The sequence below is a fragment of the Apus apus genome, chromosome 3 (assembly GCF_020740795.1).
Source record: "Apus apus isolate bApuApu2 chromosome 3, bApuApu2.pri.cur, whole genome shotgun sequence".
In the NCBI taxonomy this organism is placed as follows: Eukaryota; Metazoa; Chordata; class Aves; order Apodiformes; family Apodidae; genus Apus; species Apus apus.
In genome coordinates this window covers 106,253,047-106,266,431 of record NC_067284.1, presented here as the reverse complement: position 1 = coordinate 106,266,431, position 13,385 = coordinate 106,253,047, and the positions used below count along the sequence as shown (strand labels likewise).

The 13,385-nt window shown below is 42.8% G+C and overlaps 1 protein-coding gene across 1 annotated transcript in view; it reads left to right on the top strand.

The window, feature by feature from the left end:
* Nucleotides 1-5,391, top strand: part of LOC127382597 (gallinacin-13-like) — a 592,294-nt gene extending 586,903 nt beyond the window's left edge. Inside the window, exon 4 of the mRNA XM_051614428.1 lies at nucleotides 5,381-5,391. The gene's annotated coding sequence lies outside the window, so the exon portion shown is untranslated. The remainder of the gene's footprint in view (nucleotides 1-5,380) is intronic.
* The last annotated feature ends 7,994 nt before the right edge of the window (nucleotides 5,392-13,385 follow it).

Below are 13,385 nucleotides of genomic sequence, written 5' to 3'. Positions count from 1 at the left end.
CTCACGAGCATTTGCAGCCTGCCTTCCCTTAGGAACAGGACCTTTGCTCCAGACCACCACACCAACAGCTGTCCTCTCCATCCTGTTATGGGAATGGAGGGGCAAAACACTCTTGAAGTGACCTTACCTCTCAATGCAGTGCTAATTTCTCACAACCAAACCAGCTTGACTAAGGGCTTGACACACCTCTGCTCCAAAGTCCTCCTTCCTCGTGGCTCGTAGTATGGATAACAACTAAGGCAGGTGCCTCCACTGCCTGTTAAAACTGTTTCATTACACGTCATTGCATAAACTTTCTGCCTCGGCTATTAGTCCTTTCTTGGAATGATATCCACTGGCATCTTGATGGAGCAAAAGATTTCCAGTGAGAGCCTGAGTCAACCTTGAAGAACTGTTTTCTCTCTGAAGGACTTCGTTACAGCCTTAACGTAAAGCACGTGCTCTACCACTACACCCAATGAGTTCATGGTGAACTGTTTGGAGTGGTGACCGTTTCCTCTTGGGATTATCTGTGATCTTTTTGCCAAACAGCGCCTTTTGTCAAGCCAAAAGCCTGGGGAGGGAAATTACCCCCGGTTCTTTATTGGTACTAATCCTGATTCTGAGTCTAGTCCTCAGCTTCTGTTTCGTTTTGGATTTTTTTTGCCCAGGGTCTCTTGGATTTTGGGTATGCACTTTGGAAGAATGGTCAGTGACTTGTCTTGATTTCACTTGTTTTTAACTCCTCAGATTCTCCCTTGTAGCTTAGTTATACCACGTCCCACCTTCTTGCCAGAAGATACTACAAAAGGGGCTTTTGAAACTGTCATGAAGAAGATTGAGTCTGTATTTATTCACATCACAAGATCAGCAGACAACTTCTCTGGCATGTTTATGTTGCTAGATTCATCTAAACCAGCCAACTATGGCATGCTACGGCAAAGCCAGGGCATGAGGGCTCCACCACCCCCACTGCTATATTGTTCGGACCTTCCCTGGCATGGTTTTGACCCACTCCAAGGAGTCCAAGGGCACAGCTTGCACAGATGTTGACACTGGCCAGGGACCATCCCCAATGGGCAGCTTGGATGCAACCGCTCTGTACTGGAGGTGAAAGTGTTTAGCAGTGGGGACGTGGCCAGCATTTGTCAGTTGGCTTTGCAGCCAGAATGGATCCTGGCTGGGCTTAATTAACTAATAAAGGTGTAATTATATGCCCCAGACCAAGATGCAGGATTTGCTGGAGTACCTCAGCTCCAGTTTGGCATTTTTCTATTTTCTGCCCGACTCAATGGGCAAAGTATTTTTTTCAGTTCATTTTACTCTTTTTGCTGAGGTTGTTTTGCGAACAGCATCACTTCTATCGTTCTGATGTCAACCTGTCCGTCCATCCCTCCATCCACAGCAGATGGCTGGCATGCTTATTGTGACAGCATTATACATCTGTAGGCAGCTAATTTGGAGACAGGTGATTCAAACCAGACCAAACCAACAATGGAAATACAGGAATCCCAGAGTCCCTGCCTATGCCCTTGTCATGCTTTGCCACCCACACAAGGCATTTTTCATCCACAGCATATCCAACCTGAGCTGCAGAAGACAAGCCAATGTTGTATGATTACCAGTAGGAAGTGCAAGCAAGCCACCAATTTCAAGTGTAAATATATACTTCTCCAGTGTTTTGGATTGGAGATAACTGTCTCCTTCATTCCATCCTTCTCTGCATGTGCTAAAAGTCAGTAGCCATTTGCATGTATTTTTATTTAAAGCTGGGAAACAGGATAAAAATTAATTCCAAGCTTTTAGTCAGTGGTCTGCTAAAACATGGCTGATGCTGCTCATGAGAGCAGCATTGCTGTTGACTTTCAGAGGGCAATCATCCTGTGGTCTTCAGATACTTTTTTTTTGTTGTTCATACAAGATTCACTTCACAATTTATCCCTCATCCCTACACAAAAATGCATGACACACCTGTCACCCACCTACCTGCTGCCTGACTAAACCTCCTGAAGAAAATGTGGTCTGAGGGTCGTCCAGCCTGATTTCATTGAAGCTCAGAGGTGCTTTGAAAAGGAAAACTTACTACTGTGCATTTGCAAAACCTTTTAGTGCCTGCTTGCTGGGCAGCTTGGGCAAGGGACAATTTGGAAGCTGCCAGAGTCAGCGGAAAATTGCGGAGACAGGCTTTTCTAGGATCTTGTCTTCTTTTAATGGGTTAGTTTTTCTCTGGATTCTGTTGAGATTGAATGTGGTCATGCAAATTAATAAAAATAAATAAATAAGAAAATCCACCAGAAAACAGAAACCCAAATAACCAGTAAAAAGTAAGGTCTATGCCAATCCCCACTGAATCTGAGATAGTCGATGTTAGATGGTAGGGATGATGTGAACTCTTTTGTGTACCCTTTGCTTGCAGAAGCCTGCATGTTGTTATTTTGGCAGTTGTCTGAAGCCCTGGGGCTTTGGGGATGGTAGTTTCCCAGGATGATGATTGCTGTTTTTATTTTTCCTTGGAGCTCAGGTGTATTCTGGTGCAGAGAATCTCAGCCTGGTTTGAATAAGAAGATTTGAGGCTATCCCAAATAGACGTGGGCAAACCTTTCACTGTGTGCAGAATGCATTTCCAGACCTTTGGGTACTGCTAGAGATTGTTACAATCCACTCTTTCTCCATGAGCACGTTCAGAATGGCTTAATTGTTCTGTTGTGTTTGAACGTGGGAATAACAGTGTTGTGACTCTTTTCTGTTGAGGTGCAATGTGAAGAAAGGTAGGAGCCTTCCCACTGTCCTAGATATTGCCTGTGTTCAACCCTTGTTGCTTACTTGAAGCTCAGACAGTAGGATAATGAGAAAAATGTGAAAATGAGATGGCAGATAGCTGCATATGTTCCATTGGCTCTTCACTGATGAGGAGGGATGCAATTGATGACAATTAAAATAGATCTGCATAAACCATCTGGACCTTAATGTATATTCAGACATTCACACAACCCAATTGGAAAGCGATGGTGTTGATTAAGTAACGTGGACTAATGTTTCCCATTGTGTATTCAAAAGTTAAAGAAAAAAAAAATATTTAAAAAGGAAGAAAACAAAGTATTTCAAGCAGACAAAAATCATTTGAGACCATAAACTTTTACTTCCCCCCTGCTCTTTGGGACACATGCAGCAAGGCAACTGTTTGAAAACCAGGTGCTTTGTAATACATGGAGTTATTTGGATTTATGCAACGCTGTGTTTGTCAGGTGGCCTTTTACAGCCAGCGTAGAAAATGGCCACGGTCTAAAACTCATTGCAGATTTCTGGGTGACACTACTCCTGGGTTTGGACCCCAGCTCTGCCACGAAGTTGCTGTGTAACCTTAGGCAAGTGATTGAACCTTTCTGTGCCTACAGTTTACCCGTCTATACATGGGTATAATAATATTTACCTACCTCACAGGGGTGTTGTGAGGCTTAAGGAAATGTGTGTGAGAGGTGCTGGAAGTGCGCCGTAAAAATCTCATTCTTGCTGGGTTTGTGCTGTTGTTGGGAACCAGCAGAAAAGGGGTTTGTTACAACATGTGGGAGGAAAAGCTGCTGGTACGTGCGTGTATTGAGAAGGTGATCTGCAGTCTTTTCTGTCCCCACAAGCAAAGAATGGAGAAAATTGTTGTGCGTCAGCTGAATGGCCTTGCTTTTCTGGTCAAATGTAATAGCACTGTTTGCAATATTACTTTCTTACACAACAGGTGACCTTTCCCTTTTTCTGTTCTGTTTCTGGAAACTTGAAACTAAAGATCACAAAAATACTTCTGAACCGAACAGATTACTGACGAATACTTGAATTTCTTTAAAAGTTGCTCTCATCAGCCACGGTTAATGTGCACTAATCTTTCCGTCATCAGCTTCCATCTGAATACAGTGAAAAATTTGCTCACGCTGTTTTGGAATAGCCTGGACCTTATCTGGGAGGCTGGTATTCTGTTTGCTGAGGACTCTTGTAGGCATGGGAAAACTAGGGTCTCAACTGATGTACATGTGAAAAATCTTTTTTCTCTTTGTTTCCTTTTGCCTTTAAGTTTCTTAACTACCTAGGACAGCACAAGAATTGCAGTTTACTTGGTTGTACAGTACAGTAGCTTTTTTTGTTTTTTTAACTGTTTCCCTATGTGAAGGGTGAAGGGGGGTTGTGAAAAGGATAAACTAGACTCGACGCTGCTTGCACGTGACTCTTCTCGAAGTACCCACTTTTCTGGAGAAAAATCTGTGCCACATCCAGAGAGACTAGACCAGGCCTGCCTTCACCATCCTCCTACAGGCAAAACTTCCCTTGCCGTCCGCGGAAGTTTTGGCTGTTGATTATGTGTCCAGCAAAGTGGATTCATCCCTGGTTGAACCCCAAGATGCTCGGGTGAAACCAAGGATGATTTTCTTTAGAACACAGGGAAGGGATCCAGTTCATTGCTCCAAATATCACCACTGGTCAGATAATTTGGAAGGGAAAAAAGGCATGGGAAGAAAGCTTGGGTTGTATTTTTTTCTGCTTTTGAGCCAAGTGGTTTTTTTAAGTGTCTTAGTGTCCTGACCATTATCTATTGTTTCTTTTGGAAATGCAGTGTGAGGCAAGACTCCCTGCTCCCTTTTAGAAAAGCTTTTTGAAGTCTACTCATGCACTCCTTACTCAGGCAAAATTCCTGAGTTTTGTTCTTGGGTCTCATTTTCTCTCCTGAGTAAGGACTGTGAAACCCGGCCTGTTCTGAATAACCGGGTGGTGCTTCAGGCGGCTGTTGTCTTCTCTAACCCAAGGCTTGCCTTGCATGAAGCAAGCTGGGAAGCCCTCCACCTCCAGCTCGGTCTTGGTCTGCCACATACCTTCCCCATCCCTTTTCTGTATCCACCATGGGGAGGTAGTTCAAAATCTTCTGGCTAGGTGGGCCAGGCTCTTCCGCATGACTAACCAGGCAGCTGCATATCTCCTCTCTGGGGCAAAGCAAATTCAGAAGCCCAACTCTTCCAGATGGGCCACTGCTCATCTGCCTTGGCTTTGGGTCTGCTCCTTCCCCAGTCTTCTCCCCAGCCATTTATTTGCCCTGTTTTAAGCACTCAGCTCAGTGCTTCTGGGTTCTTTTTACTGCTTCTGTTCCACAAAAAAGATTGAAGCTGGGAAAAAAGAAACAGCAATGTAACTCCTTCGGTGCTATACTAACTGCTTTGTTCAACCCAACTAAATGCTGGCCAACATACAGATTTTCCCTCTTTGTCCTAAGAATCACCACCCATCTGTGTCTTGAACAGGGATGGACTGAGAGGGGTGAGAGAGGGCAAGTGTGGTTTTGAAAGTAATTAAAGTCTCACATGTATCTAGTAGAGCAAGAAAAACAGATGTAAATGCAGACTGCTTTCAAAGCTAGTTGTCGCCCACCTCATGGAAGTAAATAGGATATAGCCTATAAAGCATTGAGGGCATTATATATATATATATATATTTGAGAAAAAAATACAAAAAAATCACCTTATCAATTAATCACTCTTTAATTTTCCTGAAAATATACTGTTCAACAGCAAAAACACCTGGCTGTGTCTGCACCCAGTTGTTTTGCTTTGACTCACTCCAGCAGCTTTGGTGACTCTTAACTGCAAAGGTAAAAAAGTAAGAGAGAGAGAGAGAACTCCTTCTACTGTGTATTAGGCCTGTTGTGAAGTGGGTGGCTAGAAATTTTCAGGATTAAAGGGACTAATCAACATGTATGTCTGTGCCTATATACACAGTCCTGTGAAAATATAGAAAAGCATACATGCCATGTTACTGCAACAGTATATATGTTTTAATATATATTAACACATTGTGAATTCCAAAGGGCTTTTGGAGATGAGGAAGGTATTTTCTGGTGTGAGGTGCTAGCAATTTGGGATTTGCAAGCAGAACTGAAAAAATATTCCTTGTACTTTTTTTTTCTTTTTTTTTTCTTTTTTTTTTTAATTTTTAAGTGAAACGGATACAAAAGACCATCAGAGGCTTGAGGTCCTTCAGAGGAAATACTGTACCACATGACCTTCCATTTCTTAAGAAATTTGGAAGCCAAAATCAGACCAAAAATGACGGCCAAAAGCAGTGTCGGTATAAATCAGTGAAACTCCATTGATGTCCAGGTGCCTTCTTACACTCCCTGTGCTAAAACCAGTCATTTCTGCTAGTGCCAGGGGAGCCCAGACTGGGCACTACTGGCCCTACTGGAAGTGCTGGTTCCCACTGCCACATCTATTGCTATCACAACAAGAGCCCTGTTAATACATGCAGCTACCAGGCCCTCTTTTGCAGGGATTAAACTCTCCAAATCTAATTTCAAGCCCTTAGAGTTCAACTACCAAATGCCAATCAAAGGGAATGATACTTGTTTTCTCTCCAGATGTCATTCCCATTCATCCCTCAGACCCAGCTGAACATTGCCTGCCACCCTATCTTCCTTCCCCTTCTTCCACCTTAAAAAGCAAACACTGTTTTTTCCCAAGTAGCAAAAACCCCGGATAAATGCCAGATGATTACACCTGCAATCTGTTCACTGTAGGATTTTATTTCACTTTCTGAGGCCATGCAAGTACACACAGGCACATGCACCTGCAGAAATTTCTGCAGCCTGAAGTTGAAGCCACTTGACTTCAATGGACTTTGCTCTGAGCTGACACTGCTGCTAGAGAAAGATACAGCAACTGTACCTCAGGTGACCCCCTCAAATTACCACAATTTCACAGTATTCCCATATAATCTGGGTTTCTTTTTTTCAACAATTATTGAAGCCTGGGTATCAGTCAACAAATTTGTGACAGAGAAGTAGTAGAAGTGGACTGGTTCTCACTTACCCATAGACCTCTTGGTATTGCTCAAGCAATTAAATAAGCCTTAAATTGGGTGTAATTGCAGTCATTTGGAGGAGAGCTGTGATGTGTGTTTTCTTTAAAAATGGCTAATTAGGTGCCACAGCCAAACCCTTTGGCCCCCATCTTCTCTGTGTAAGGAAGTGAGAGGGAAGAGGTTTTACATGGAACATTAAAGTTTGCCATTAGCTACCAAACATGTCCCTTCCCAAAATGGATCTAAACCTCATTTTTTTGGTAGAAAACATTTTCCTATCAGAAAATACCCAATGGTTTTGGCTAATGTTTCCAGTCTGCAAAATGTTTTACCATTCCAGACTTCTGTTCCAATGAGGAATAGGAAGTAGTTTCAAAAGTGTTTAAATTACTCAGGGAAGGACTATTTCACATCTAGGTCTGGTGACTTCCACTCATTTCATTGGGCCAAGTTCAGACCATTCCACTGAAGCCAGTGTGATTACCCAGTATGAAACCAGTATGAGATAACAGCTGGGAGGAGGCCCTTGAGTGGTGTTACATGTTCCCAACCACAGACTTAATGGCGGTGTGCTTGGGAACCTGATGTAGCAAGCCCCATCATGGACCTGTTCCCCTAAAAGCAGGACTTTCACAGAAAGGCTATATATTTTGTAGGCTTTGAATGAATTTTGATTGCAAGAAAATAGCAGCCCTTTGGGTTGTATGTTTTTGGATGCACTGTTGTGTACAGAAGGTAAAATCCTGGTGCCTGAAGATCCACATTCTGTCTCCATCTCTGCTGTGGGCTGTTGGTTGGGAAAGACAAAGGGATTTTAGGGTTGTCTCTGCCGGCAGATAAGTTCCCTGGTACCACTGGCCTTTTCCAGGGCATGTGATATGGGAATGGTCAGTCTGTTGCCTGGCTTCCAGCACCAATCCCACCTCCAGCCCTTCCACACTTGCTCCAGGTGTTGCAAAGTGTGATCCTTGTGTACTCTATGAAAGTGCTGGGAGGACAGAGTACTTAGGTTCTTCTTCCAAAGCTCTCAAGCATCTTGCACCTTCCTATTGAAAGGAATTCTGAAAGTTCATGGTATCGTCTCAAATGAGCTTTCATCCATGGAGCATTTTTGGTTAGTGAATTTTGATAGTCCTGGAAAATTGGCACAGTCATAGAGGACAGCACAATTTAAATACTTCTATTTCAGAAGTGCCACTTTTCCCATAAGCATTGAAACTTAACTACTCATTGCTGGAACTCATTACCATTCAAAACCTGGAAAATACTTGTGCACTTGGTGCCTCAGATAAACCTTATTCAAGAAGAACAAATTCACCAATCACTAAAAAGCAGTAGAAAGAAGCTCTTAAATCAGTACACCTGAGTTTTTCTAATATTTTTTGAGTGCAATACACTGCATATTGTCCATTTGCCTTGCAGTAGGCACTCTAGGACAGCCAGGCTTACAACCCCCTTGTGCTTTACCAAAACACAGAGAAACATGGACTTGCCCTAAAATAGCCTGCAGTTTTACTGTGGTTGTTTGTGTGACCTTGAGCACAGGTATAACTGCTCTGTGCCTCAGTTTCCCCATCTGTATAGTGGGAGGTGTAAAGCTTCCCTCACAGGATGAGGTGAGGATTATTTATTCAATGTTGGTGAAGTGCTTCAAGACCTTAAGACCAAAAGCACTGCAGGACTGAAGTGATGTTGAGCAGAGTAGGACAAAGTGCATCATTATCACTTTTCCCTGGTCTCTGTGCAGCCCAGCAGAGACTGGGAAGGCAGGCTGATCTGAATTCTTGCAGAGGACTAACACAACCCAGACTTTCGGAGATGGCTTTTCTCCATCCCCTGAAATGCTCCACTCTCAATTTGAAAACAATTTGAGGGAAGTCAACTGAGAAGCCAAGGATTTAGCACAGTCCCATTGGGTCATAGAATCGGAGAAAGCAGAGATGGAAAGGGCATGTGGATCATCAGATGCATTCCCAAGAGCTCAGGCCACAGGCATCCCTGTGTCTTATCCTCCCGCCCTAAATCCTGTCTGGTTGGAAATCTTCCAAAGAAGGGGTTTGCTCACCCTAAACTCTCTCAATCTGGCACATCAGACAGAAATAATGGTCTAAACTTTCCTAGCAAGAAGTACGTTTTTTGCTAACTAAGCTTGAAACTTAGTCATGTCCATGCCTTGAATCTTGCCTTATTAGCCAAACTCAGCCCATTCTGGACCCAGGTCATTCATCTGAAGTTGTTCTTCCAGTGCCCTTCTGACCCATCGTGGCTTGCGGGTGAAGATACCTGTCCATCCAAGTTAGGATCAAGGATCTGCCAGACAGACTGGGAGAGGTTGGCTCCATCCTAGATTAGTTCTCCACCTGAAGCATCCTTGTGGAGGATCTAGAGAGACTTTTATCCAAATTAGATCCCCAAAAGTAGATCTGAATGAACAAGGAGAACTACTTCAGGTCCTGCCACAGGCAACCTCTTTTCTCTCCCACAGTGGTGTTCCAACACCATTTCTAACTTCTGCCAGCAAGCTGCATATGTCATACTGGGGAGACAGGAGGACTGCCAACAACTCTGCTCTGGGCTGGCCAAAAGAAGTGGATGAGGGCAAACTTGACCCTCGTCTTTTGTCCATCCAGAGCATTTCTGCTGATTTGGGTGGCATTGCCCTCTATTTGGTGCAATGCTGCCCTGAGCAGGGCTGGCTGCTTGTCGGCAGCTGTCTGAAGAGCTAGGGTCGTTCAGGTGGGATGGGCTGACAGGTGTCAGCACGATGCAAAACTGGTGCTACTCACTTGGCATAGAGTGCCTGCGAGTCTCTTCTCTTTCTTTTTCGATCACCAAGCAATTACTTTATGCATGGGAAGCCCATTCTTCACAGACAAGGTCTGTGGTGTCCTCTTGTTTCACAGGAAGGCTTAGAGCATGCACTTTTGTTCCCCAGCTCTTCCTCTGATTTCTATGTCTTGGACCGCAAAGTATACATCTATGTGTGTGCTTGAGCTTGAATTTATGAGCAAAAGAAATAGAGCAAGGGCCAACCCAAAAATGTAGTGCAATGAAAGTTTTGACTGAGTAAGGAGTGAATAAGAAGCACAGGCATAGACCTGGGAAAACCAGACATGTAGATTTTGATTTCTGTCTCTCTTACTTCTGTAAATCCATCAAGATTCTTGTCTGTGTCCAGGACAGTTTCTTCTCTGGGCTTCTGGGGAGTGACAGATTGAGATACTCAGGGCAGGGCTCCACAGAAGGATGAGATCAGACTCACTGAGCTCTTTCAACTTGCCCTGGTTTAGTGGAAGCTGAAGGCACCCAGTAAACCCCAGGAGGCAGCTCATGTCAGGTTGTGCCCTGTTTATGTTAGATGATGCTTTGTGCATTCCAAGTTCAATTCTGCCTCCCTTACAACAGTGCAAGCATGTCAAACATGGCAAGATGTGGTCATTTTGATTTAGGAAGGGGGTTAAAAAGTGTCCAAAGTAAGAGCTCGCAAAGTCAACGTGCCCCTTAAAAGACCAAATTCTGGTCTCAGTTTCACGAAGGCACCAGCCACCCTGCATGAACCCCACTATTTTTTGGGGGAACACCCTGTTTTTCCTGCTGTCAGAGGCCTGAATTTGGCCCGGCCCCAAATGCCCTCATTAACTCCAAGAAGCCCTTTCTGTTTGTTGACGACAACAATGTTAGGGCAGCAACCTTTCAAATCCTAAAACCTTGTGGTGCCTTTTCTTGTGGTGCTTACTCTTCACAGGACTTCAATCAAGGCAACCACTTGCATCAAACAGCAACACCAGAACTTTTCCTCTGTATTAGGTGCCAGTGCAGTAACAGACTTTAACGTATACATATATAAGTATAGATAGCTACATAGATATATTGCTATAGTTATAATTATATATATATAATTGAGGTTCTGATGCCACTGTCTGGGGAATGGACCATTCCTCTGCAGGATTATACACTGCTCAAGTGAAACCAACAGCTCAATGTCCTGTAAAGTGTTACAACTTTGGCAAGGAGCTTCTCTTTCCCTCCTTCATTTTTCCAGCTCCCTTCTCTCCTGCCCTTCTCCTTGCTGCTCCCAAAAATGCGCTCTGTGAAAGCTGCTGTTTCACACCACAGCAGTTTCTCCAAACAGCTCTCCCTGCCACATGCCACAAGGCAACATCTTCCTCCCATCGCTGTATGGGGAGGTCTCCCCTTGTCACGAAAGGAGGATGGTGGGGCCAGTGGGGCAGCATCCCAGGGTGACATCCCAGGACAGCATGCCAGGGTGGCATCCCAGGAAAGCATCTCAGGGTGGCATCCCAGGGCAGCATCTTTGCCTTTTCTTTGCATCAAGGCAATGCAACCCCCCAGGTGGCAAGCAGCATTATTCCCCTGCTAGCCAAAAGCCCCCACTGGCAAGCCTCTCCATCCCAGCTTCCCCAGCCAGACAGCAACTTGGTGTATTTCTTTTCTCTTTTGGGATGCTTGGCTTCCCCCTCGCTGCTCCCAGCGAGCCCAGTGCCGCAGCCCTCGCTGGCGGGATGCAGGGAAGCCAGCAAAGGCTTTTTCCTTTGCTCACGTTCTGCCTGACTTCAGGAGGGGAGGACTTTTTGTCAAGGGACTGCTGGGTTGGGACAATTGTCACCTTATCGTTACCCTTGAAGTATTGCCGAAACTATAGATAGGTGATAGAACAGGTGTGGAATGAAGGTATTTCTACTGAAGGGAACAACACCAATAATACTATAAAAGGTGCTAGAATCAAACCTCATTTTATATACTATGAATCTTAGAGAAGAAAAAAAATAAATACACAGAATTTCTCCTGTGCAGCCTTACTATAGATTATTATAACCAACTATCAAAAAAACCCCACAACCAACCAACACATGAAAAGGTTAAAAAAGGACAACAATTAAGTGATCCTGTATAAAGTGTAACAAATAGGACTTTCCTATATAAATGTAAATGATCAGACATATGTAAAAATGCACTTGAGGCAGGCAGCAAGCGTGAAAAGCTTTTGAAGTATCTTTTTTAATGCACGACACCTGTCTTTTTTTGTTTGGCTGGTGCAAGAGGGAACGTGCCAAGTCACTTTTATTTCCTTTTAATTCTGTTCGTGACTTTTGGGAAAAGGAAAGAGGGATGCAAAGAGGGTGAGAGGTTTAGATAGCACAGAAATCTGAAATATTAATCGGTATCTTATTTTTTGTCTGTTTGTTTTGTTGTTAGTTTATGACATGGGTGACAGTGTTTGGACTCACACTTCATTTCTCAAATGCTTTTGAAAGCTTTGCTGCCTGCCCCAGGTGCTGAGCATAACTCTTACCTCAAGAACACTTACAAAAAAAGTCAATTATTTTTTCCCATCTCTGGAAAATTAAAGCAAACAAATGACAATAACAACAAAAAGAGAAAAAAAAATAAAAAAAAAAAGAAAAAGCAAACAACCAGCAGTGAATTGAAGGAATGAAAAATAAAAAAAGAAAGAAGTCAAAGCAGAGGTTTGGTGATCAAACCCAGCCATTCTGGTGCTTTTCCCCTTTTTGTGTTGCTAATGGTCAAAATTACATGAGATGGGCTTAGACAAGTTTGTGGTCTTAGGATGTAGCAAAAAATGTATTTAAAAAGAATACAAATTTGCATGGAAAAAAACTGATGGAACATTTAAAGAATGGCTGTTTCGATGTCAGACGTTTAATGTTAGCATGTGTGTGTGCTGTATATACCTTTTTATGTGTGACATGTACAGTTGACTGAGGAAAAAAAAATGACACATATGGAACCGAACAAAAAATAATAATCAAATGCTATTTTATCAGATGATGCACTTTTTCACCTTGATGAGAAGCCACTGTTCACAACTATGCAATCTTCCAGTTTCTCTCTCTATCTCCTCTCTTCAACCTCAAATATCCCAACTATTTTCCATAACCTAAACTGTTTATTCTTTTGTACAAAGAAACACAAAAAGTTCCAAACTCTGGTTCAAGGTGAGAGTGCTACTGTGACTTTTCTCAAATGATAAGAGCTAACAAATAGACAAAAAGGGGTTTGGTTTGGTTTTGTTTTTTAAGAAAAGGGAGGTTCAGACATGATCCTCTTTATGTTCTCTAAGTGAATTGATGTTTTCTACATGTGCCAGGCTTCTGTTGACTGTTTTTGGGTTTGGTTTTGTTTCCTGGTTTATTTCTTATTCTCTACGGTTTTAGGATTATTATTTTTTTTAATTCCTTTCCTTATGTATTTCTTTTTTTTTTTAATTCTGGTTTTGTATCGTAGGTATTGGGGATGTGAAGATGAAGGTGAAATTTGGCTTAACTTCAAGTGTTTTAGTACATGTGTGTGCTATATGTATATAGTTTTCTACATAGAAAATTCTACGCGCTTTTTAACGCACTTTACGACTTGTATGTACAAAGTTGTCTATATAGAAAATGTAGTGAGTGTTAACCTGACCTTCAAAGAAGAGAGTTTTAATTGAGAGGAGATTAATTAAGATATCTGAGTATCTCACACACGTGTGTGTATGTATTATATACTATATTATATATTATAGAAGTATATAATAGTGTATGTCCATGTTAGGG